The 25,224-nt window shown below is 40.4% G+C and overlaps 1 protein-coding gene across 1 annotated transcript in view; it reads left to right on the plus strand.

The window, feature by feature from the left end:
• Positions 1–25,224, plus strand: part of ST6GALNAC5 (ST6 N-acetylgalactosaminide alpha-2,6-sialyltransferase 5) — a 72,583-nt gene that overhangs the window by 31,596 nt on the left and 15,763 nt on the right. The gene's annotated exons all lie outside the window — the stretch shown is intronic.

The raw sequence follows: 25,224 nt of genomic DNA on the forward strand, positions 1-25,224 counted from the left end.
AGTTTTAATATAATTCAGTATTTCATGGGTTTAGGACCCTGATTTTACAGTGATATCAGCATATTAGCCATCACCATGGGAAGGGATCAAGCTGCACAGAACAATATTAATCCTTGAAACAGTTTGAAAATGTTCAAAATTCTAATATGAGATTATTTTCTTCACTGAGGAGGGTGCAGCAAATCTCAGCTGATAGGTTGTGTGACTAAGCCAATTTCTTTCCTCTGTGAATACATTAGCTGTGATGATAATACCCTGAGAAATCCAGAGGGTCAGTTCTTCAAAAGTAGTTTGATGAAAATTTGCATTTATTTGAAACAGATTTCAGTGTTTATCTGTCTTAAAGATCTAGGTGAAAATATTTTAAAATCCACATAATGAAATAGGAATAATGGAATTTAACATTTTTTGACTGTGACTGTGTTAGGTGAATGTATTAGTTACCTGTCCATCACTACTGTGATTCTCACCTAACTCTTTAAATCAGTATTTGTGTGGAGGTTTGTTGAAGTTAATAACTTTTTTATAATGACCCCTATAAATCCAAAATATGAAAATACATTCTCAGTTGTTTATATTCATTTCTTCTAGCACAAGAGGAATGCTTTAGAGTATGAATTTGCATCAGAATAATTCATAAAGCAGTTTGTTTCAGGGCTCTTTATTCCCTTCCAAGCCCTTTCACAAAGTAGCCACAACAGAATTATGAATATTGAAGTATTTTTTTGAATCGCTTGTACAGTTATCCCACGGGAGCAACTTGATCCTGGACAGGGATTTAGTGGATTGTAGGTGGGAGTTAGAATTACAGAAGGCATTGCCAAAGAATGCAGCTGGAGATAACAGTGCTCAATGCCAGGGACAGACAACACTGACATGAGTTTCCACGCCCTACAGAGTTGGTGAAGAGATCCAGGCAAAGACATTATGTATGTTTATCCCAGCACATCACATCTATGAGGAGAAAAAACTCATGTAATGGAGTTGTTGGTGCCACAGCAAAACATTTTGAGTAGGTTGGTGACTGGAATCTATCTGGGCTGTATCTACATCTACCCCCAGTAGGGGAAGGTGTAGTATTTTCACAATAAAAATAGCTTTGGTTGTACTCATGAGTTGTGTTGGTGTTTCAGAGGAGCATGTGTGGTTAGCAGGTAGGATGGTTCTGTCAGTGTGAGTCATTTCAGTTTTATCAACAGATACTCCTGTCTGAGCACCTGTCCTGCAGAAGTCTGTTGCTTTGCTTCCCAGACAGCTTTGCCTTGTAAACATTTTGGTTCTTATCAGCCCTGTCAGGAAGCAGACAGTCTGCTGCTCTGTCTATACATTAAATTGTATTCTGAAAATGGAAATATTTGGAACACGAATGCTTTGAATAAATATTCGAAGCAGCGCAGTGATACAATGCAGCAAAAATAATGAAAATCCTAGGCTCAGTGTTGCAAAGTGATAACTCCATTGAAAGCACCTTGTGGTGGTGGGTGTATTTCTGTTTGCTATAATTACACAATGTGCAGAACTATTAATGGAAAGCTTTTTTGTACAAACCCTGAGGAGGACATCACTGAGATGTAGAGTTCCCTTTGTGTTCATGATGGTATGCCTTTGATGTACAAACAAAAGATAACTGCTTTTTTCAAATGCTTTTTTAATCAAGAACCCCATTTTGCCCTTTTCTGTAAAAACATGCCCTCTTTTGTTTGGACTGGTCTGTGTGCACTTTTCATTGCATTACGTTCACATCCCTAAGGGAAATAGTTGTCTTCTGCCATGGGCATAGATGTACAGTGTCAAGTTACCTTATCCCACAGATTCCCTATATTCTTGCTTTCCAAGTCTTGCTTATTGTGGAACAAATACCTTTGTACCTCTAAGTCTCCATCCACATTAAGACAATTGTACCACTTTAATTGCACTTTTATAATTAAATTATATGGCTTCTGCATGTGCACTGTATTTCATTGAACACATTGCTTTTGAAGTTTTTTTTTTTTTAAGATATCCATGTTATTCCTAACATGTTTGTGTATAATCCTACCTCTCAATACCAGTAGTCCATTATGTATTTCTAGGTCTCTGATGGTGTATTGTGTACTCGAGTCATTTAGCCCATTCTCTGTTCATAATGACATGACTGACCCCTTCGAGGCAATTCCTTGAAAGAAGATAACAGTTTTTACCCTGACCTTGACCACCAGGCTGACTGCTGTGTTCAGCTCTCCTGAGGACACTGTTCTGTTTCCCTCAGGAATGTGAAAAAGTAATTTCTCCAGATAACAGTCAAAAACCCAATTAAGCTTAGATTAAAGAAAAAGAGGATTTATTGGCATTTTATGGAATAGTGAGAAAAGGAAAATAAAAGATAGGAGATATTAAATTGCCTGAAGTAGAGACACAGACTGTCCAGTTTCTAGCATTACTCTTCAGTTTACTGAATAATTGCTGGAATTTTTGCTTGTTTTAACCACATAACAGTCAAACATTGTCACAGCCCAAAGCCATGTCTGTCTTTTTCTGTCAGAGCTGGAAAGCCTGTGACACGCTGTCTTTGAAACACTGTGTGAGGCTGGAAAACCCCCTCAATAACTTGGCCTCTAAATTTGATGTGAAGGTGTCAGTAGTTACAAAACATGTTTATTTTCCCTGTGGGCTGCTAAAAGACATGCACATTGGACCCAGTGCACGAGATTTTAATTTCCATTTTCCTGGTACATTGCATTTCAATACATGATTTTTTAACACCTTTTGTACAAAGTATTTCACATCTCATTGTTATATTCCAGATGATCCATTGTTTTCTCATTACCTATTTGAATGGGACACTAGGCACTTCCTAGTCTGAAACACAAAAACATGAACTATTTGCATATTTTTAATTAACCCTCTCTTTGTATAGATTAAGATTGCCTTTAGTAACTGTCAGGTTTCTTGGCCAGTTGAATAAACAGCTTCTTGCATGCATTTCAGTTACTGCACTATTATATTGCTAATGAGTCTAAGCAACAGTTTCTTGGAGGCAATCTTAATTTAGCGATTTCATTCACATTTTTATACTGGTACAGTTCTCCAGCTATGTTATTAATGGTGTCATCTCAGCTTTAGGGGTGGATAGAGAATTAAAAATCAGCGTGACAAATACATCAGGTATAATTCAAATTGCAAAGCCATGTTATAACTTATTTTTTTACCACAGAGTCCCAAACTGTTTTACAGTGTACACAAGAGTGTACCTTGTACAGAACTTTCTGCCCTCAGAAGGCAGCAGCCAAATGTGCAGTATTTGATTTGGGAAGGTTTAGTCATGGTCAAAACGTGACTGTTGTGAACCAGACCTACCATCTTCATCTCTGGGAGCAGACACACCTTTAGGGCTTCTATGGTCTTGTTGGGAGGATTTCCTCATGACAAACGGAGTGAGCCTTGCAAGGTGAAAGGTTGAGCTTACCAGTATAGCCAAATTCTTACCAAAACCAATGTTTATGTGTACAGCTGCAAATTTTGAAATTTCAGCAGCATGCAGAATGTTCTGCAAAGCTCTCTGCTGATGGACAGCTGCAAAAGCAGTGGGATAAACAGCAGTAGGATGATTTGCAAATGAACCCTAGGTCTTTTGTAGTTAGAGAGAGGAAACGTGATTAGAAATAATTCTCACTGTTTTATTAAAACTAGGGCTCAGCTTTTTGGCCAGATAGTTCAAAGTCAACTTTAGAGCTATTGTATTAGGAAGGCAACCAAAGAAATTCCAGGGTCAAATGTAAAGCAGCATCAGGAAGGTCAGAGAGATGCATTTGCAAGTCAAGAAGACATTGAAGGGGATCTAATTATAGGCTTAATTGCTGTAGGTAATGACAATTCAAGCTACTATATTTAACACAGTCTAAATAGTATGACTGAGGTCATCCAGCAGATGAATCAACAAATCCAAAGCAGTTTTTCAGGAAACATTTGGAAAAAAGGGAAAATCTTAGACTCACTGAAGCCAAGAGCACTTTAATCAGTGAGCCAGGTTTTCCAGCAGAGCCCAGGTTTCCCCCGTCGCACAGAAAGGCTGAGGCTTTGCTTAAGTGTGATTATTCATCAATTTCTAGTAATGTATCTGCTTATCATTTTGCTGAAGCAATGCCAATGATACTTTGTAGGTTTAGAGCTGGAAGTTGATCCAGGGAACTATGATCCCATTACCAGAACCATTTCTGCTTGCGTGGTGACTTTGGCTGAGGAACGTGGGAATATTTTATTATTATTTGCTCCTTAGTCTCTTCACATCTAAACTACCAATCTGTCTTCATAAAAGCTTAAACATCTAAGATGAACAGTCCTATGCAAGTGCAGTAACTTGATGCTCAAGGAGGACAAACAAGGCCCAGTGAAGACTTGAAGTGAAGGGTGAAGTTAGTTGCATTTACTGCATTCCTACTTTTTCTTATTTGTAGTTCACAAAAGCAGAAATAATGTGTTATTAGTTCATGGTCTATAAAACAAAATCACATTTTTGGTCTTGCATTTCAGTTGGTCTCATTTTTATGAACTTTGCAGTTGTGTTTCACTTGGGATGTATTTGGCTGCTTGACAAAGTGACTGGAGATTTATAATTCCTTATTAGTAACTCAGGGCTCTAAAGGGAATAACAGAGTACTTATTTACTTTTCTAGGTCAGACTCATGATGTAGGAGTTTAATGAACTTCTGCTAAACAGGAATTGAAGCAGAATTAAAATCTCAGAGTGGATCTGTCCAGTAAGGTTATTAATCTTATTTTCTATAGGTTAAATATTTTTTACTTACACAGGGTGTTTTAGGCTGCATTTTCTAAGTAATCAGCCAAGAATATGAGACTGTCATACAGAACCTGGTATTAAGTCAATGCACTGATGTGATTTTGCTCTGAAATTGCATTATGTCAAATAACTGTATTTATGTATCAGTGTTTAGGGCAGTAAGATCACAATTCACGTGCGCTGAAAAAGAATTCGTGATTCATGTTAGCAGTCTAGCTATTGCTGCAGTTTTGACGCCTCTCAGATGTTGTTTGTATCAATAAGGTGGGCACTTCTCTGTCAAGAATACATTAAAATCTATCTTTAGGAAGAAAGGTACAGTATTTATTCTTCCCTGCTAGTGTGAAGGGAATACAGTCCTTCATGTTTTTACAGGAGATAAACATTGGGATTTACTTGATGGTAGACAATTAATGATGGAGATAAAGATGCACGAAAGGAAGACAAAGGCATATTACGTAAGTAGAGTTACGCTTTGCATTGGACTTGTATGGCAGGAAATAACATCTCTTCCTGTAGCATTCACAAAGGTCTGTAAAAGTGAGTAAAACTGTAATATACTTGAGGTATTTAAATTGATACTGTTTAAGCCTTAGAGGTGTAACTGTATGGACATAAAATGCCAAATCTGCTTAGTTTATGTAATATTTGGTAAATATATGTACATTAGCATAGGTATAAGACAGAACGTAGTTATCTGGGAGAAAAAACACAAAACACTTTAATACAAACCAAGAGAGAATAGAAAACAATGGGGGAGGGGTTGTCTTAGATATCTGTCTTTATGGTTATTCACAGCTCTGAGGAAACACCTTTCACACTGCCCTAATGTTGGTCCTGCCCTAAGTTCCTCTGCCCTTTTTTCAAAAATTGGCGATCAAGGTAAACGTTGTAAAAATCCTCTGAGCCCTCAGTTAAACAAGGAGGTCCTCTGCCTTGCCATGGAGAGGAGGGAATGATAGATAAGTAGTAGCCTGGTGGTTAGTGTGCTTATCTACAGTGCAGGAGGCAAACTTTTTGTTCTTTGTTGGTCAGAAGTGATCTACAATTCTTTCTCAAGGATACAACCCTAATATTTAAACTACAAATTCATGTAGAGGTCAGACTGCTTTGTACTTCTATTTGAAGCTGTGCCTGTAGGCACAGAGATCCGAGCAAGGAGGAGTGTGAGCTGAATGCTGGGGAGAGCTGGGTTCAACCACTGCTCTGTCTGCATCCTAATCCAATGACCAATTTACAGAGAACTCATGAGAGCCCTTGGGGCATTGATGAGCTTCTTGAGCCATCAGGCAAATGTGTTGTGCAATCTCTGTTCACCATCTCTTATCTTTATTCACTCTTTGTCTTATTTTTCTGCATTAAGTAATGGAAAGGAGTATTGAACTTAAATTTCATTTTCTGCCTTACTCGTCATCAACTAAGTGGCCAACTGGCAGAGAGTTTCAAATCCTAATTATGCTCAATGATATAAGAGAGAAAGCACCTGGCATCTGAATACTGAGCTGGGCTCTAAGAGATATGGAAAAAACTAGGCTGGAAGAGATACAGCCATTTTATTAAATGAATCGGTTGTGAAAGAGAGGGGGAGGAGGTTGTGGGGTTTTTTTGGTTTTTTTTGCTTTTCTGGTCAAAACCAGAGAATTACTTGGCTCAAAAGCAATAAACTAGCATGACTCTTGTAAAAACCACTTAAGCAGAACTTCAAATAGTAAGATAAAGTTCCTATTTAGCAGTAATCAAATGAGGCTGTTCTCACATGACAGCTAAGCAGAGAAGTGGATATAGGCAGCTTTCAAAGCACTATTGGTCAGCCTGGTTTTGTAGTTGGTCAGTGGAAGGACTGGTTGTAGTTAGTTTGCCACAAAGAAAGACTAAAGCAGTAGAGTTTTTGAGGGGAATACCTCATCCAAATGACAGTGGAGGTTATTGCCTTCTGTAGGATGTGAATAGTGGGAATAGCCTCTTGTGTGCTGCTGTGAATGGTGATAGGAGGACATCGGAGGCCAGACCTATGCTAAGGAGTCATGTAGATAGTGAGAGAGGAGAAGAGGTGTGATCACAGCCAGGCACAGTTGTTTCAGAGGAGACAGTAATGTAGAAGGATTTGTAATGTAAATCTGGCAGAATTTGGCATGATTGAGGGGTTGATGCAACTTGCCTAGTAAAAAGCACTTTCTTTACTGTATAGCTGAATCTCTGCTAAGATTGCTTTTTCCCAACATAATGTTCTTGTTTTGCTATAATGATGACATGCCTCTAGACCAAAAATTGTCTTAAGAATGGGAAAGGCTGACTACAGAGGAAGGTTTTCTCTCTTTGGGAGGGGTCAGTAGAGACAATAATGTGATAACAGCATTCCTATCCTTTTCATTGATATGGATTATTTTTTTTTTTTCCACTAAGATATATGAACTGCCTTGAAAACTGGGTCAGCCTAAATGCTGTCACAAGTGCTCATCACCAAGCATATATTGCTGCATACCTGTCACACTTGGCAGCTGGAACGAATTTCATGAAGAAACCCAGGGTAAAAGGTGAAGCTCAGCAGGATTATTGGTGGTGAAGGAATCACCCTTTTGCAGTTGTTCTGGTAGAAAACAAAAAAAGTGACTGAAATTTTGCTTAATACTGATAAATAAAAATAGTATTTGACTTTTTGTATTTAAACTGATATTTTTGTTAGTCAAATTTATTTGCATACATTTGGTAAATGCAGTGTAATTCCCATGGTGGATTATTCTTGCTGCTTAAGAGACTGAATTTTTTGACATATCCAGACATGGAAATTTCCTGAGAATTGCTTGAAACCCTTTAGGGGTTGAAAGTTCTTTAAAAGGAGTCAATTTCAGTGTAATAATGGGCTTGTTGGTGATAAATTAAAATATTATATATTTTTTGCTCACCAGGAAAGAACTTTTTAGAAGATGCTCTTTTTTGTTATGCAAAGTGAAGTTACATGGATGAAATCCATGGTGACTGCTCTTGGCATATATTTGCTCCAGCGGGTCTTGATCATGGTTCATCATAGTTTAGGATTTGAGCTGGAGAACACCAGGAACTCATCCTAGAGGGACTGTCCAGCGGCTCCTGGAGAACAACAGCCTGGACGTGCCTCTGTGCTGCAAGTGAGCAGGGAGCTGAGGTCAGGGCTCAGCCCTGCACTCCTCACTGTGTTAACATAAGCTGGAACCATTGGGACAGATCGCAGGCTTTTTTGTGTGGGGGAAGAAAGTGGCAGGGAGCAATAGCTGGGGCTCCCTCTACAGCTGAAGGCTAGGAGTGACTCATCTGCATCCCTTCCTGTTCAGTCCTTGGCTTTTTGCCTGACAGTACCTTCAAGAGGCCAGAAGGCAGTGGTGGCTTTGTGATGCAAATCAGTCCTGCCAGCTCTAAGAAGGTAGTTCATTCATTCTGCATCAATTTTTAAGGCAGCTTGTAACGTCTCTCATTTGGCATAAAGGATTTTGCCCAGTGTTTCAATCACTTACGATCTCACTCAAAATTCGTTTTAAAAAAATTTCCATTCATGTTGTCACTCTGAGTTGTTCATGAGCGCCAATAACTGGACTAAGAGACCGAAACAGATACATTTTCACTCCTGAGGTGGGAAGAAGTTTTGCCTGTGAGAACGAGTTGAAGGGTTGCTGGGTTTCCCTGAGGAAGAAGGCAAAAGCAGAGAGGACAAAAATGGTCCAAATGACCATACTGTTGTTACAGGTGACTCATTAGTGGCCAGTTGTCCAGAAGGGAAGCAGCTCAATAGTCTTTTGCCAAACTGGGAAGAGTAAAGCAAGTAGAGCCTCCAGTACAACAGTTTGATAGGGGTGGAAATTGATTTCCCAGAACATAGGTGTCATGACCTGGAGTTCAGGGATGGAGCCAGCAGCAGGGTGGGCAAGCAGAGAGGGAGCTGCTGTGATGCCCAGGCCATGGTGCCCTGCAGAAGCTTTTTGTATACAGGATATTCTCAGGTTTTGCTGCATATCTGTTTCTGGGGATGTATTAAACGGAGGCAGAGGAAATGTTGGGCTTAATGGGTGGCAGAGCACTGTTCTCCAAAACCCTGTCAGGAATCCTCACACTAACAGGGCTAACAAGGAGAATATGGTACACTTCACAGTTAGGACTACTTAAAAACTCCTGGATGAAGCACAGATACAGATTAAACAGAAATATCTCAGTTGTGATAACTAGAGAAGCCTGAAGTGGGCATATGTGACCATTCTTCACACATTCCCTCAATGTCATATTTCTGTCTTTATGAGAAACTTGTTCTTCTCTAATTCTGTCACCTCATGTGCTGAGGATTTAAGAAAAACACACAATATTATGAAATATATTTTAAAATTGTATAATTGGCAGTATGGTAAGAAGAGTAAACAGATTATCAATCATCAAAGATACTGGAAAAATCATCGAAGATTATGATATGCAGCAATTAGTTCTCCACAGTTGGTGAAGCCTGAGTAAAGAAAAGCCTTATGTAGTTGCTAGATGCAACGTTGTCTACTAAGGTAGACAGAAGTGCTGTAATTTCTGGGTTTAAGCCATATAGCAAATATAGAAGAAATAGGAAAAAAAATCAAGCCATTACAGAAAGTCCAGATGATTTCTATTGCATCTTAAAATTCACATTCATGTTATCAGTTTTTCATCTGCTTCCTTCCTATTTCAAAATTAATTTCAGGATGTTTCAAGTGCGTTCTTAATTTATCATCTTAATTTGCCACAGATTTTCTTCATTTATAGTTTTATCACTGCAATGGCTTGTACATGGTGTAGAGATTTTAGCCTAGAAAAAAAAATGTACTGGGGAGTGAGCAACCATGAAAGAAAGAAAAAAACAGAAAAAATAGTAAGTAGAGAAGCTTGGTGCAAAGGAAGTGGCCTGGATTGGAAAGAGAATTCATTGGTGCCAGCCTGCCTTTGAAAGGTTGCCAAAGTGCATTAGACAGTTGGAAACAGAGTTGTAAAGGGGAAATCTAATTTCCTTCCTAGAAGACAGCAAAATTTAACTGATGCTGGAAAAAGGGGAACCTCCTGTGATGCTGTATGGCTCATTTTCACAGTCAATGTTTTATTCTTTCAGATATTGCAAGGCAGCATTTACCACTTTACTAAATAGAGATTGCTGCTTGTGAAAATCTGCTATTAAATGTTGTTTTGTAGGGTGTGTTAGCATGTTAGGCAGTCCTGAGGCTTTTTTATCCACTTTGACCTGACCTGCTGCAACTGCATATTTTCCTTCATTCAGTGAGCTTTAGCTGAATAAACCCCCCTGTCAATACTCAATAAAACAATCAGATAAGAAAAGGCGTGGTATTAAGGTATAAAGGTATTAAGATGAATGGTTAATATGGGAAATATTTTTCAAGATAGAAGTATTCTGCTTGCACTTCTGTTAATTTTATCCATGCATGTATAGTGCAAATTATAGTATAAAGGATAACCTACATCCATGAGCAGCAGACTGCATGGTAGCTGCCAAATCTTTACTCAGTAAATAATTTATGTTTATTGCCAAGTGGAATCAGAATTTTCCAGTCTTGGAGGAAAATAAAGTCTTATCAGTCCATCATGTTGTCGTTATCACTGATGCCTACTAACCAATTCCACAAATGTGAAAGTCTAGATCTCCTACCTCTTTTGGATAAGTTGTTTGCTTCCTGGAGCTAATTTGCTCAAGTTACATCTGTCTTTCTCAAACTTCATGTAGAATTTGCTCTGGGTAAGAAGAACAAAGAGAATACTGGTATTAGTTTGTGCTTTGGGCCAATTTGGAAAGAGTAGAATATTTTATATTTGGTATCTGACCTGCTGCTAGTCTTGCTGGTAGGAAGGAGGCATTTTTTGCTGTGATACTCACAATGCTTAATTAATACTCACCAGAGCTAAGCCCTGTAAAAAATAACAGATAATTATTATTGGCGGAGGGGGGGGGGTAGTATTGGGGGGGTTTTGGTGAGTTTTTTTGATGGATTTTCTTCTGGTTTTGGATGTTACTTTTTTCATGAAAAGAAGAGAGGCTGGCCAACTGTCGTGAGTAATACAGGAAGGATGCAATTATTTCTGATGAAGACAGTCTGTTAACATTTTGTCTGCCTTGGAGTTGGTCCTTCCAGTCTTTTATTCAGGAGGGATGAACATGTTGTAAAGTACTGTGAGATAATGTTGGATAACGGGTCTTGAAATAGAATTGGAAGGCATTCAGAACATACAAGGGAGCTGTTTCAACATGTGAAATGCACAGAACCAGGTTGCCTCAGACTATATTAATCAGCAAATAATAATCTGTAATTCCTGTTTCCACAGTAAGAGTTGCCTGCACAGCACTTGCATAGCCTGTGCTTCAATAGGTGGACACTGTTGAAGCAATTCAGGGTGATGATCAAACAAACTGCCAGCACTAGGATGGCACTGCTGTGAGATTTTCTGCCAATTGAAAAACAAAGACCTAGGACAGGGTGCAGAGGAAGCCTTTTGTTGATACCAAGTTATGGCATTATGTTCATGACCTGCTGTCAGCCCAGAAGGAAAGGTGAATCTGCTTTCTTTGGGATGAGATGCCACTGCCTGTCAAACCAGAAAAGTCTTCCATTTATGCACACTGAAGTGCACACTAAGCAGCATGTCTTTTTAGGACTTTGCTGTTCTTAAGTAGCAAAGGCTAGGATTTGTTACAACATAGCATGGAAAGAAATTAGTCATCCATGAGGTGGTGTAGGATAGGTCTTTAGCAACCTAATTGATACTGTGATTCTGTGATTTTCCCTTTCACCTGGTTTCTCCAGTTCTGCCTTGTAGGCCCTTTCCTTCATATTAGGTGATGTACTTGCAATTTCAGTTTGTACACCTCTCTTTCTGGTTTTGCTCTTCATTGGTATATAGGAGGGGAATAGATAGGAGAATTAGGGGGGGAAATGGTGAGCACACTCAAAGCCACAACAGAATGGTTTGGGGAGAAGTGGTGTCTTCAGATATGGCTGTGACATCTGGATACTTGGGAATTATATCCATGTGTGTGAACTAAAATTAGAAATGCCAAAATACTTATAAAGGGTCCAATTTACAAGTCATGTATCATTTTTGCACTGAATAACTGATTTGTGTTTGCAGTTAACACCATTTATGTCTGAAATAGAACAGTAAGTGCAGTGTCCCTGTTTGCTAGCACTCCAGGCTTGGGACTGTAATGTAAAGTAAAATGTCAGGAGTGCCTTGCTGAGCCTAATTTATGGCTTTGGAACAGCTTGTTACACACCCGGTGTGGGACTGGGTGATAGGAGTAAAGAAACCCCCACCTTTCCATGTGCCCTAACAGCAGATTGCCAGGTCTGCAGAGCTCTGCTGCATCAAAAGTAGATTAAATCTTTATTTAAGAAGCACAAGATGGTGATAGTGCTCTTAAACAGTAGCTGCTATTAAAATGTCAGCGTTGCTGTCAGTCACCACCCAGCACCTGAGTTAACGCTGCTTCCCCTGGTAGTGAGAATGGAAAATATGTTGCTCCCTACAGTGAACTATTGTAAATGAGGAACACAGATCTAATCCTTTTTGATATGGCTTATTATTCATCTGTGAGATTAAAAAAGTATGTTGTATTACTTCAGGGGTTGCACTGACCTCTAGATTTCATGCTCCTGGATTCTAATACTTCTTATGTACTGTTATGTATTTATTCCCTATTTTGGCAATATCAAGGCTTTCACATACATGTGAAAGAAAATGTAGTTACAGATAATGTGGTGGTTGTCCATTTTCTGAAACCTTTAGGGTTTTGTCTTGTGAGCACTGTGCAAAATGGCAGATATTGATATCTTAGCTAATTATTCAATCAAACAGTTGGCAGGTCAGTCAGTGGTAACGATGTACAGTGGACTAGAATTGATCACACTTCATTTCCCATCAATTGGCAGAGCAAATGGTAGCTTGGATGATAAGTTAGGATCACTGCCAGTCATTTCTTGGGCTCATGCCTTCCATTATTTATTTTTTTCCCTCCAGACGAGAGCCCCCCCAGACTATTCAATGTAAGTGAATGCCCTCTGATGTTGGCGAATAAAGCAATGCAGAGTTTTTGTAGCCTCTGAGGGATATGAGACTATTTCTGGCTCCATAATTGATGCTGCTGCATAGTCCTATAATCACCTAACCTTATTGAATTGTCCCCATGTGAAGATTTGATTTCAAATTTTGTAATCATTATACATCATTTATTTTCACGTAGATTACAGGTTCATCTGTAAAGTGACACAATTTCACCCCAGAGCTCTTTGAATACTTGGCTTTTCACTTTAACTCTTTTTGGATGTGCTTCTGACACTTCCAGCTTTGGTGATTTACTAGTAATTAGTAGGGTTCCATAACAGATTTATTGTAGCCTTCCAAGAGTGATGAATCAGATATGTGGCTATGAAGAAGTCTTTTCATAGACTTTTATTTAATACAGAAACCCAGAGATAGATCCCATGAAGAGCTTTGGTGTGTAAAGCAGGACTTAACCCAGTTAAAGCTGTACTCCTAAACCTAAATGTAAAGTTTCAGTTTAAAAAAATCTTTGCTTAGCTGCTGACTAACCCTGAAAGCACATAGATGAGCTTTGCTGTTTCTTCATTTGAATTTCAAGTGAACTGGATGCCTATATTTGTTTTTCTGCATCTGCCAGAATCTTTGCCTGATTCCTGTGTAAGGCTGCTCAGGAGCTGAAAATTAGAATTTCTTTCTCCCAGATGCTCTGGCAGGTTTGGCAGACCCAGCCTGCATTCCCACAGCCGCTGATGCCCTTCCACAGCTGGAAGGGACGATGCCGTCTACCCACAGGAGCTGATTCTTCAGATCACTCCGGGCTGGAGGGTAGCTCACACTTGGTGTGGGAATTCTGCATGTGTTCCAGTTTCTGGGGTTGTGTCATTTTGTTCCTGTCAAAAAGGTAACACACTGTTTAGCTTTTGGGATAAAGATTGATTCCTTTGGAAAAGGTGAATGTTCAAAAATAATCTAGTTGTGACAGGGCCAAATGTTTTTGCATTAACAAGCTTTTCTTTTGAAAATGCATTCTTTTTATTTGCTCTCCCAGGTGTCTGTTGCTCAATACTAATTGAAAAAATAAATCTTATTTCTGATTTGACACCATCCACATGCTAAATAAATATACATTGAACAAAAATCACCTATTTAAATAACTTATTTTTAAATTAAATGCAAATGTAGCATCCTTTGCAGTCTGTTAAAGTAAATATAACCCCCAGCACATCTAGCATGTTGAAAAGAAGATTTTTGCTGTGTTCACAATATTACACAGTAATTAAAAAGGAAACCAGCTAAGCCTTCGGAACCTGTCCCCTTCTCTAAAATGTAATTAATTTCTGTGTAATTATAATAGGAGGACTGCAGCGTGATTGTTACTTTTGAGGGGTAGAAATCCTGCACTATTGCTTTTTTTTCTGAGTGAGTGTTTGCAGAAGCAGAACACACGACAGAAAGGGAAAGATTTGAACTGCACTCCAGCTGTCATTAAGTGCTGACACATCCGTGGAGTTTGACTGTGTTTCTTCGAATGTGAGTTTCCAGGACAGGGCTCCTCCCGCTGCGCTGTGCTGACAGGAGCTGGCCTTTCTCCTGGGAGGATGCCTGTTCTTCTCCTTGGGTGTGCAAGTCTGGGAAATAGGCAGGGCTGACACAGTGCAGACACTGCCCTGCCCAGGGTGAGATTCCCACTTTGTCCACGCTGGATTTCAGGATGTCAGGTTGCCAGCTGTCCTCAGTGGCCGTCCCTTGGGAGCGCGTTGGACTCTCCTGGTCTCCCGGTGCCTGTGGCTGAGCCAGGATTATGCTCTCGTGCCATCTCCTGGCAGATTGTCCCCAGTGTGCCCTGTCCTGCACAGACGTGTTGGTCACAGCGTGCCCGCCCTGTTTGTCACCGTGTGAGCCCTGTTTGTCACCGTGTGCCTGCCCGGTGAGATCCGTGTCAGGGCCGGGCGCTGCGGGCGGCCTCCTGTGGGCTCTGAGGGGTCGGAGGTGCCGGCACAGGGACTGGAGCTGTCCTGTTCTGGACACAGGGACTGGAACTGTCCTGTTTTGGACACAGGGACTGGAGCTGTCCTGTTCTGGATACAGGGACTGGAGCTGTCCTGTTCTGGACACAGGGACTGGAGCTGTCCTGTTCTGGACACAGGGGCTGGAACTGTCCTGTTCTGGATACAGGGACTGGAACTGTCCTGTTCTGGACACAGGGACTGGAACTGTCCTGTTTTGGACACAGGGATTGGACCTGTCCTGTTCTGGACACAGGGACTGGAACTGTCCTGTTCTGGACACAGGGACTGGAACTGTCCTGTTCTGGACACAGGGACTGGAGCTGTCCTGTTCTGGACACAGGGATTGGACCTGTCCTGTTCTGGACACAGGGACTGGAGCTGTCCTGTTCTGGACACAGGGACTGGAGCTGTCCTGTTTTGGATACAGGGACTGGAGCTGTCCTGTTCTGGACACAGGGACTGGAACTGTCCTGTTCTGGACACAGGGACTGGAGCTGTCCTGTTTTGGATACAGGGACTGGAGCTGTCCTGTTCTGGACACAGGGACTGGAGCTGTCCTGTTCTGGACAGGAGCTGCACAGAGCCCTGCTGAGGGTGCCCCAGGCTGGGGGCTTGGACGTTCCATCTGCACAGGGTGTGCACAGCAAGGTGGGCACAGCTCGGGGCTCCGAGGGCGTGCCAGGAGTGGGAAGCACCAGGGGCATGCAGGCAGCAGATTCCTGTGGAGACCCTTGTGCCATTAAAGGAATTTCCAGCTGCCCTTCCCTGGGAAAGTGAAGACTAAAGATACCTCAGGTGTGAAAAAAAGGCTTCTCTCCCGTGGATCCTTGCAGACATTGTGCAGTCTTCTCCCTGGTTTTCACAAGTCCATCACCCACCCCATGGCATCCATCCCCTTCCCCCGTGTCCCCATAGGCTATGGGGCTCCGTGTCCTGTTCCTCTCTTTCCTATGGTCATTTGCCCCCTGCCCCTTGTTCCACCCATGAACCTGAGACCCTAGGTAACTAAGAAACCCCACGTGTTCGCCCTCTTTGCCTCTGGATTCACCTTCTGCATACTGGAATAAACGCTTGGTGGAAATTGGTCTGGGGCTGGGAGCCTTCTGCCTCTTTGCTGAGCCTGGTAACGTGTGTGGTGGTGTGAGCTCGATTGCTGCCTGAATACTTCTCAAGCAGTTTCTCTACGGAGAGGCTTACTGGGGTTTAGAAAGGCTGTAGCTGCACTCGAAAAAGACACACTGTTACAGATTCCCCTAAAAAAAACAGTTGACACTCCAGTGTTTCTCCCTTACAGGAAGGTAATATCCTGCCCTCTCTCCTGACAGTTGAAATTGTGGCTCTAGAGAAAGTCTGGGTATGTAAAAATGTGCTGTTCAGAGGGTGAGCATTGTTTGGGGCAGTAAAGCTGGAAAGATGAACTTACATGTCCAGTGCAGAAAAACTGCTTTAGAATATGCCTATTGCTCTGCAGAAACTGAAGGAATTTCATTCACATGAAAGAAGAATCCTGGGCTGCAGCCATGTGTGGTACAGAGCCCTGAAAAGCAAACATTGGTTATAGAATTTAAAACTTCCTGCTGACAGGTTATCAGTTAGATGTCAAGGCATTCAGTAATGATGATTTTTAAACAATAAAAGACTGAGAGGTACTTGGAAACAGTATCTACAATGTAGAACTTCTTGGTCGTGCTGCCATGTTCTCCTTTTCATTCTTCCATCACCACCACCACTGTCACCCATCTCACAGCAGTTTGGGCTGAATTTCATGTACATTGTGTGTCACTAAAGACAGCAGTGCTATGCATCCACCTATCTTTTCTTTTTGTCCCTTCCTTCTTTTGACTTCTCTTTGTCTCCTCTTCTGACTGTGAAATGGATCTAGGGCGTGATCCAGTGAAATTCACTCCACCTCCAACCCAGGAAAAAGAGAGCAGGAATTGTTCAATGCCACTGCCAGGTAAAATGCACTTAAATGACGTACACATCACATCCAAGGAGTACAGTTTAGGACTAATAATGTAAAATAAAAAGCAGATGAAGTGTATAAAGCACTCAGAAATCCCCTGTGACTCTGGGACTCCACATTTCACCTCTTTGCAGGAAGGTTTTGTTTCTGCTGCTGCTCACTAAAAGGTGATTCCTTTTTTCTTAATTTCTGTAGTATCTGTTTTAAACCTACCTCTTGTATTCTCTCTGGCACACCTTCCTACACTTCAAATTCCTTGACCAAATGCATTAGGTAGCTGTGATTTTTAAGTTACGTCATTTCACCAGTTTTAGATCAGTTATATCTTTGAGCAAGGAATATTACTGAAGAGTGTTTCCTAAGTGCTTGGGAATCATGCTTCACTCAAATTAATTGATGGTGAAGCATAAATAAAAGCATTTGTGTGTCACAGCACAAGCCACTGCCCTAAACATGTGTGAAATACACAGATCTAGAAACTGACTTTACTTCTAGCAAAGTCAGCCCCTTACCCTGTAATTAGCTGACTTGCTATCAGCTCTTCCTCAGTTTTTGAGGTTTTTTTCTCATTTGCCATGCAGCTCAGGGTATCTTCCTCTGAGAGAGACCTTCCTTTCTCTCCAGCCAGCCTTTTCCAGTGGTTCCTCCAGAGATTCCAGTTAACCTCATCCTTTTCACCCACACAGAACATAGCTTTGGCATTTTGCTGTAAACTGAAGAGCACCTCTTTGGAGAAGCAGTGCCATGTTGGCAGACAGAGTGCCAGCTCTTGTACTTGATTGTCTAATTAACCCTCACTGGCAGGTTCATTTCAGTGCTAAATGTTTCCATCTACAAAGTGTTTAATTTCATATTAACCTGCATGCAGACAAATAGACTCAATACAAACATCCTGATTGGATAAATGTGTTTATTTTTGTCTCCTGATCAGGACTGTGGTAATAGTGAACAATTGGAGAGACGTATTTTGAATGCTTGAGACCTTTTAAGAAAAGCCCCAAAACTGAAAGAGCTGGCCCCTGAATTAAAGTATTTATTTTTCAAGTGTAGTTGTAGTCCAAAATCAGTTAAAATTGTAGTGATGTGCAATTGCAGATATACAGATGTTTATATGTCAGTCTTCAAAATGTTTTCTTTGAATCTGTTTTTTTTCCAAAACTAAATATACAAATAATTTAGCACAAAGTGCTCTCTTTCTTTTCTACATATGTGCATGGGAGAAATTTACAGTGTGTTTTTGCAACCTGTCACTCCTAAGTTAAATGGATGTTTTGGCCACTTCAGCTGCCAGTACCTGTTTCCAGCATTTGTCTTTGGTGTCAATATGCCAGTGATTATGGAGGCTGCCTTGGGATCCTGCTGTGGAGGTGGTACAATTTTGTGTATTATTGAATCTGATACATCCTCAGAAAAACATTTTAAATTCAGATGCAGTTATCTTCGGGGGGAGGGGAAAAGGATTTAAATCTGCTTTCTTTAATTTTGTTCTCTAGTTTCCGGTGTGCTGTTAAGTCAGAGGGACAGAAGAAAGAGGATGTAGAGCAGCCTGGTTTACATAAAACAAGCCAGTGAAGATTACGTGGAGCTACCACATGAGAATCAAAAGACCACGAGGTTGAACATTTTTGACAGATTTTGAAGGAAAGACATTTGAACAAAACTTTTGAACAAAGACCTTTCAAAGGAATAAGCAGCATTATTTTTTATTTCACTCTACTTCAACCAGGTAGAGAAATACAAGACAAAATATACTTTAGAAAAATTTTCTCTGGGGTCAGTAACTTTCTAATTAGAGATTTGGTCTTACATTTCATCTGGCCTGTTCTACAGTCTCTGCATGCTGCGCTAAGTTCTGTTAAAACTGGATACCATTGGGAAGGCTTGCTTTGTCCTTGCAGTGCAATCACACTATTGCCTTGTAGAGATAATAATTGTAGTGAGAGTTTAGATGCATTTGGATGAGCCACGGTGCCACAGAAAGAGAAAAGAGCTTGAATTTGAAAACTTAGGCACAAACTTTAAAGATCAGTGATGCTTAGCTTTAAAGTTGGTTTCAATAAACAAGGGACCCTGTGAAGCTTGAAGCTCAAAAAATGTCCTGCATAGCCATGACAGGTGCAGAGAGAGCATATGAGGGCATACTTACATGAAGTATTTAAACTGGAAAGAACTGCCAAAACATACCAAAGCAAAGCAGAGAAATTGATGTGAAAACATTCTGAAGCAAAAATCCAAACTGTCCAATACCTTTCCTGGAGATTGTTATAATTTCTGGTTTTCTGACACTTCAGTGATAACAATTTGCATAGTTAAGACACCATGCCTGTGGCTTTATTTCATTTTAGTGCAAGTACTTTAGCTGCAGAACAAAAGTAAAGCAGTTTGATGTAATATGGATGTCTATTTGCACTCCTTTTAAGATAAACATTAGGCAGTAACCATTTCGTTAGAGCCTGTGTATTGTTCATAAGACACTCTCTCTTGTATAACAGTTCATGTTCATCAACATGATACATTCTTGCCTGATTTTCCAGTTCTGCCTTTCATTGAGGATATTCTTTTCTTTTTCTGATTGCTTTTTCTTCTGAGACCATTACTCTAGTTGATAGCTTCAGGTTATCATTGTATCCTATCTCCCTCTCCAATAAGCCTATGATTGATACTAATCTTCCTCATGGGACACATTTATAGGTTTCAGGATGGAAACTACTCTCTAAATCTTAGCTTTATATGTGCTGGCAATTTGCAAGGTTGCGCCTTATATTCACTTCAGGTGGCTTAGGGGAAAACATCAGCACCTGGTAATCATGCTTCTAAAATAAGAAGAGAAATGTGCCCCATATACCAAAAGTTACCCTGTTGTTCATCTCCTGTGCTGCTGCCTCTGCTCATGTATTTTATGTAACTAGAAAGGGCTCCGTGTCTGTAGGTGGTCAATGTCCTGTAACCAAACTCATGCCTTTTCTTTCCAGTGAGAGAAGCCATATTTTAATTAATCTAATGGAAGCTTTGACTAGCAGGCAGTCCCCTGAAAAGGAGTTAATGTGCCGGAAAACACTTCACACAAGCAGAAGACTCTTCATTGACTAATGTGCTTAACGGTACTTTTTCTAAGAAAATTGCTCCAGTGAAAGCTTTGTGGAGTGCATTTGTTGGGTTTTTTCCCTCTTCATAATATAGCCTCATGTTCTGAAATTTAATTAGATCTGCCTAAGGACCTTTTGAAAGTAGGATTATTATATTTTTCCTACAGGTTTTGCAGATGCCCCTCAGTAGGGTATCTTGGCAAAAAAAAAATTTGATTCCTTGGCAGAATAAAAATAAGGTAGTGTGATCACTAGTGTGAGGAATGCATGTGTTTGGCTATTCTACTGTCTTATCCGATATCTGAAGGCAGAGTCCAATTATATAACTAACTCAGAGGAATCAATGAGAAATGACAATGCTAATGTTTCCACAGTATTTGCATATTCAAGCTCCACAGCCCAAGAAACAAAGAGAAGTAATAAGAAATTCATTTGTTTTATCTTTTATCTTTTTAAACAGACATGCATTTATCTTTGTGATAACAGCAGACAATATGAGCAGACTTTCCAGACCTTTTTTGAATTGCAAAGTTTCGCTGCAAATGCTTGTTATATGGATTTGCATAAGGATTAACAATGCTGGACAAGTGGTATCTCCTAACCCTTTCTGTTTACTTGTACGATATCAGTCACAGTTTTGAAGGCAATCAGTGCTTTTAGTTCAGTGGATAATGCAGTTTGTTTTCCTGGTGAATTCTCTAATGTTCCAAAAGTGTACTTCAACAATAATTATAAAGGTATTTGCTAAGAGGATTTCTTTTTACCTCTCTTTGACACCACTCTGTACCTGCGTAAGATGCTCTTATCTAGCATAAGGGCTAAAAAATCAAAATTTATGAAACTTGAGGGGGAAGTCTGAGCTGGCATGCAGAGTGTAGAAATTAAGCTCCCTGTATGAATACACACATGAAAATGTCATGGTCAAAGCAAAATAATCTTTTCGATCCAAACTTGGCACCACAAAATCAAAACTCAGAGATTTAAAAGGGCATTTACCTCAGAAAGTTGAAAACTCTTCTCATGCTTTAGGTGTTTCAGTTTGAGTTTTTTGCTTCAACTTTTTATACACTGAAGTGTTACCTATAGTATTCCAATATGCATCTGAATGACTTCTACTCTTCAGAATAGTCTGGCTTGATACCATCATTTCATAGATGAGACTTGAAAAATAGCAAACTCTTTTAGCTTGTATTTTTGTTTTGCTTTCAGCTTGTATTTTTCTTTTTATTTTTTATTCCTTTCATAGTATTATGAAACACTGTTCCATCAATATATTATAAACTAAAAATAATCAGGGAACCTGCATTATTTTCACAGGATCTTATCTCCTGGAGTCCTTGCATTGTGGAAATCCCTTCTGAAGTGCACAGCTGTGCTTCACTAGTGAGACAGCTTGAGCCCCACAGCTTGCTGCATTGGCTTACAGAACACAAGTTACTTGGCAAATGTGGAGCCTCAGAATTTCTATTCTGCTGTAAGGTGTTTGTTGGGAGTCTCTCAAAGAAAAGCAGATTTGGTCTTAGAGTTTTCAGTCTTTTAGGGAAAATACTAAGGAAAGAGGCACAATACATGTAGCTTGTCATGAGGGATGGACATAATGGCAGAAGCTTTTCACTTGGGGCAGTGCTGAATGACAGGGGCTCACCAGAGTTGGAGCATTCTGCTGTTTGTGATGTGCCAGCAATGGGCTGGGCATGGCTGGAGCTCCTGCAGAGCCTGGGATGTAGTTGTGACAGGGGGATTGTCCTCCAAGCCTCTGCGAGAGGAGCAGTGGAAGGAGCAGCCAGCCTGGTGGAGCAGTGGTTCCAAGCCAGCAGCTTGTGAGAAACCTCAGAGCTGATCAAAACTTCTAAGAAAGTTTAAAAAATTGAAGCTGCCAGGACAAAATATTGTATCACTGGCAAAGCCTTAATTATTTAGTGTTTTTGCTGGTGAGTGATGACGCAGCAATCAAAAGCAAGCCATAAGTAATAAATTGCATTGAACATGGTGTGAACTCAGGGTTCATTAGCACGACATAGGAAATGTTGAATAAGTTCAGTGCACAAGGCAAGTAACATAAAAAGCAAATAGTGACGTAACATATAGTGAGTGTCACAAGCTGTTGTGCTTAGGCCAGGCACAATGGGCACCAGGTGGGGGAGACATGAAACTCCTTCCAAAGAAATCACCTGCTTTGTAACAAAAAGAGAAAGCAAGGCTGCTCTGGAATAAGGTCACTTTCTCCTGAACCAGTAAGATTAGCTCTTACAGGCTTTATATGTGCTTTTTCAACCATTAACATACTGAATTCAACTGAATTAATTCAGTGGAACATGGGAACAGATTTGCTTTCCTGTACATCAGTCTTCTTATTTGTACCACTGCTTTTATTTGTGCAGTTTGGGAGCTGTTGCAGAGGCTCTTGGTTCAGTAATACAGTTCCGGTGGTTACTACAGAGAGGAGCAGCTCTGTAGCCTCTCATTCCAGCTCTGACAGGAGACAAATGCTAGCCAACAACAGAGGAGTTGCAGTGCAAGAGAAGCATTTTGCACCTTGTCTCAAGTGCTTAGTTAAAGGTCGTCCATCAAAACCAAATTAGGATGTTCTTTAACCTTTCACAGTATCTCTTGTCTCCCGATACACTTTGAAGTCATTTGTGATATTTCCAGATGTATCCATGAGGAATGCTGGTGTTCATGCGCTGACAGGTTGTCTTTTTCTGCTGAACTCAGTAGTGAGCTGTTCTCACTCCAGGTCTTTAATTTTGTTGTTTTGGTCTGGGTTTTTTTGGGGGGTGGGTTTGATTTGGTTTTGTTGTTGGTTTTGTTGTTGTTGTGGCCAGGTCATCATTGCCAAGATAAAACACTCTGGCTTTTATTAATAGAACAGAAATTTTTACACTACTGATGATGAAGTGATCCAAACTCAGGGGTCTTGAAAGTAGGTCATTAAGTACTCAGTACAAGAAAAAGTGTGGTTTCCAATGTTCATGATTTTACTGGAGAGACCTGTCTTCTAAATCTTGGCTTTAAAATCAAAAGACTTCTATAAGAAAAAAAAATAGTTGATTTCATCACAAAGAAAATAATTATATCTGAGAATAACATATTTTGTATCAGGAACAACATTTTCCAATTTATTCTTCTCGAGCACTTGAGCACTAAAGTGTCTGAAGATAACATTTTTTCGATCATTGGACAACATAGATTTTAAAGTCAATAACAAAGCAAATTGCCTCAAATTGGAAAATACAGAAACAACCACAGCATTGTTTTTTGTTTCATTAACCAAATCAGGCATTTGTAATAGAGCAGCAGCACTTCTGGGCTAATCTCTGGAAGTGGGAGTGGCCAGGAGTCAGTTTTTCCTGTGGGAATACTTGTAGCTGTGCAAAGCTGCACTTACTCCTTGTGGGCACAACTGTGCTGTTCTGGGGTTTACCCCATGACAAACTTCCAGTGCTGCCTTCATTCCCTTGGGATAGCCCATGATCCTTGACAAGCACCGATTTGCCATCTTTTGGGGCTCTGCACTGTGAACTGCACGTACTGTAACCTCTGTTCTCCCTCTCTCCATGCATGTCTAGAGATGACTGAAACTGAGAGGTGCTTTGGGCAATTTTTTTTGGACAGTACTTGGCCCTGTGCTGTCCAAGTGCCTGGTATGTGTTGCAGCAGTAGCCATGTGCTCTGCCCTGTCACAAAGGTGCTGTTCATGGAGTTCAGGTACACAAGAACTGTGGCTGCTTATTAACAATGGGTACTATTCAATGTCAGCAGCTTTTATATGCATGGTATGTTACACTTCAAAGTCATTAACAAAGATGCTATAAAACGTGGCTACCTCTCACCCCGTCCCTTCTGAAGCAAGGCTCCTGAAATACAACTCATATTTCATGGGTTTGCTTTTTTCACTTTGCTTTTTTTTTTTCCAAAATATCACTGTAATAATTACTGTAACAGCGTTTTCTGTGGAGTTAATGTTCTTCTGGCTTAATGGCCCCTGGTTATTCTCAGGCCATCAACTTCTTCCAGCTGGTCATCAATCCCAAAGAACTGCCTTTTGCCTCCATTATTATTGCTTAAGTAGATGACATTTCTGGTGCCACCGCTGCCTCCCAATGAGATGATATTACTGCCTATGGCTTTTTTCCCCCCCTTGCTTTCACTGTCGTCAAAGCATTATAAACAGCTGGTGTGAGAATGTTGTGGCTGTTCACTCTGAATTCCTCTGACAATTTTTAGGTGCGAGTTTTGTAGACTTCAGCTGAAAGAATTTGAGTGAGGAGACTGAAAATTACTTGCCTAGAGCACCTACAAGGGCTCAGCCCCCATGCATCATTCAGGAGGTGGCTAGGCAGTACCTGACTGCTTCAGTCTAAAGACTTTTTCCCAGAAGGAACATGTTTCAAACAGATATTCTGGGGGGTGTTAATGTTCATTATGTAGCCTTAGACTCTTTCCCCAGGTTTCCGGAGCTCTGCTGATGGCTGCCCTTGTTTCCTAACAATTGATGGATTCTGTGGCACACTTCTGTAAAAGAAACAAGGAAGTTGTAGCTCACTAGGCCAGACAGCAGCAGAGATTGTTTAGGTGAAAATGCCTTGCTATGTGGATATTCAAACCTGTGTGAGTTAACGTTGGTGCTGACTACATTTCCTTTAACCTCATTAACACCTCGTCTTGCTTTCCCGAGCATGGTGGTGGAGCAGCTAGTTCACCTTAGAGCCTTTCACTAGGTAATTCATCAAAGTGGCAGATGAAAGCTTAAAGGAAAATGCATGTAAATACTGCATTAGGAACCTTGGCTCACAAAGGCATGAACATTTTCACCCATACCATTAGCTCTGGATTATAGTCCACGGATGTGAAAGGGACTTTGTTTATTGGTGGAGATGGAGATACAAGCCTTACTGGTTGAATCACTGTGCAGATTGTATACTTTTCTTATTTTTTCTTTAATTAAAAAGCATTAAGCATTCATGAGCTAGTCTCACAGAAGAAAAAAATCTCAGACTGTAACCACTTAGTACCTTCAAAATTAAAACCAAGTTACTACAGTAAAATACTCCTACCAAGTACTTCGGGCCAGAGCATTTTCAGACAAGAGATTGTTTCAAACCTACATCATGTATCCTTTTCAGCTTTAGAGTTTTAAGCTGTGCCTCACTCCAGACTGATTTAATCATTGGATTCCTTTATAGTTGTAGATCAGAATGATCAAACAACTGCAGTTCAAGTCTCTGTGCCAGGGGTTTTTTTTGTTGGGCTATTTTGGGGGGGAGTTGGTGGGCATTGTTGTTTGCCTTATTGTTGTTGTTTGTTGTTTTTCAAAGACACTAAGATACACACACCAGTGCAAGGTACTATTTCCTG

This window comes from Sylvia atricapilla, chromosome 9, assembly GCF_009819655.1.
Source record: "Sylvia atricapilla isolate bSylAtr1 chromosome 9, bSylAtr1.pri, whole genome shotgun sequence".
Lineage (NCBI taxonomy): Eukaryota > Metazoa > Chordata > Aves > Passeriformes > Sylviidae > Sylvia > Sylvia atricapilla.